Here is a 2,500-nt window from a genome sequence, read left to right on the forward strand (position 1 = left end):
CTCCTTCTGTGTCTAATGTGCAAGAGGCAATAGAAACTAATATACATTGCATTATTATATTTCATGTAAAGAACATATTAACTTTAACCATATAATATATAATATTTCCGTATATAAATGAAACTAATTTTTTTAAGGCAACCCATATGTTCAGATCCCAAAAATGTTTCAAAACCTCTCTCTCTAATTGCCAGTGTGCTGCACCTTAACCATTAAAATAAATCATAAAACATTTCTCGAACTTTCTCTGGTGTCACGTCCATTTAGGTCAGGTCATAATGGTGCATGATAAATCTCTTCTTGTGTCTGCTCTTTTTCTTAAGTCTCATCTATTTACAAACCACAAAAGCAATGGCATAAACGTCATTATCTTGGAGCGTTTCCGCCAAAGGTGTTGACTGCTCTACTGTTGAGACTGAAATGACATGGTTTTCACAAAGACAACTGTGTCAGCCTAGGAGGATTGAATGCAAGCAAATTTACTACATTCCTCACATTTGCAATACTATTACGAAGAGAAGTAAATACTCTTCATCTTTCAAAGTTCCTTTTTTCCAAACAAAGACCGATAATCACATAGGATTTTTTATCTATTTTCACAATGAACTGCAGACTTTGAATCTGAAATAAATATTTTTGTTATATAAAGCTAATAAGAAAATAAGTACTTGAATTATTAATTTCATTATTGTGTCAAATTGTTTATAAATAAATATCTATTCTTTTCTATAACTGGAAATGTTTTTATTTGAATTACTCGGTCGATTTAGTACGAGACACCACTCCGTGACTTGGAACACTGCTGGCGGTAAATATCCAGGAGAAGGCCGCACACGTTTTTCAAGTATTAACGACGAACAACGGCACAAAACGACCAGATTGGCGTTGCACATCGCATAGAAACATGAGAAGATGAATAAAAAAGAAACTAAGACTTACTCTTACACACAAAATGTAACCATAAACCCACTACTACAATTATGGGGGACCCCAGTGGGATGCGGGGTTTTTGGGTGGGGGGACGAGGAGAAAAGTGATTTTCGGGGCACTACCGAACCTAATACAACCACCTAACCTAACCTAGGACTCTGTACCCCTACCTAGGCCTACCGGGATGGGGGCTCTGCCCCCTCCCCCCCCCGGCAAATATCACTGATGTCTTCCTGCGGCCTTCTCCTAGACATTAGCCTTTTATTGTATTGTATAAACGATCTGTCACAACTTTGATGTAATCAGCCACTAGTGGATGCGGGACGAGGATGAGGAAGGAGCAGGACTCTAGGATCGAATACGAGCTGGCTTTGAAGGGGATGGGATGAATGAAGGGGTGGTGGAAGCTATGTATGGGTGACACCATTGCACAATACTGTTGAGTAGTTTAGTAGGTAGAAGAAATTCTCTCTCTCTCTCTCTCTCTCTCTCTCTCTCTCTCTCTCTCTCTCTCGCGCATTCTTTGTAAATTGAGTGACAGTTTAACAAGACTCCATATATTACAGAAAGCTTAATATGTGTGTGTGAGAGAGAGAGAGAGAGAGAGAGAGAGAGAGAGAGAGAGAGAGAGAGAGAGAGATATTAGTTCACCAAACTTTTAACTGAGCACCACAAGGTACTAGAAAAGTTGGAAGACCCAGGCCTACATGGCTGAGGATATGAAGCGTGAAGTAGGAGATAATGAATGGAGAATTATTGATCTAAAAGCTCAAGACAAAGACGACGGTGAAATCTAACCGAGGCCCTTTGCGTCAATAGGCGTAGGAGGAGCTTATGATGATGTATATATATACATATATATATATGTGTGTGTGTGAATCATTTTTCTTTCATTTGCCACAAGTCTGATCTCCATTTGCTATAGACTGTTGTAGTGTGGGGAAACTGCAATGGTATTGCATTTAAATAATCCTACGACTATTGATATAAAGCTTCTCAAAACCTACATATGTTTGGTATGGTATGATGATTACGCCATAAAAACGGGGAGAGCCCCCCCCCCCCACCTCTCTCTCTCTTTCTGACTCCAGAATTTTTATATTCATAGTATTCTACTCCTTATGTATGTCTGTTATACGTTATTTTCTTAATCTTAGTAATTATACAGTCAAGCAGCTCTGTTTCGCCTAAGTCTAAACTATTATGGTTGATACTTATGTTCTCCAGTTTATGACTTTCATGGTGTTTGTATACTAGAAGAGTTGCAAGACCCAGGCCTACATGGCTGAGGAATATAAATCCTGAAGTAGAAGCTGATGAATGGAGAAGTGTTGATTTAAAAGCTCAAGATAGAGACGACTGGCGAAATCTAACCGAGGCCCTTTGCGTCAATTAAGTGTAGGAGGAGATGATGATTTTTGTTATAAATACTGTTAATGATTTACTTTTGAGATTCATTTCCTTTATCAAAGGTCTCCTATTGTTTACTGTGAGTTTATTTAGTCTGGATTTTCATTGTTCATTATCTCGTAGGTGGTTAGTTCTGTCAGATAATGTTATTACCATCTGT

The sequence above is a fragment of the Palaemon carinicauda genome, chromosome 3 (genome assembly GCF_036898095.1).
Source record: "Palaemon carinicauda isolate YSFRI2023 chromosome 3, ASM3689809v2, whole genome shotgun sequence".
NCBI classification, from domain to species: Eukaryota; Metazoa; Arthropoda; class Malacostraca; order Decapoda; family Palaemonidae; genus Palaemon; species Palaemon carinicauda.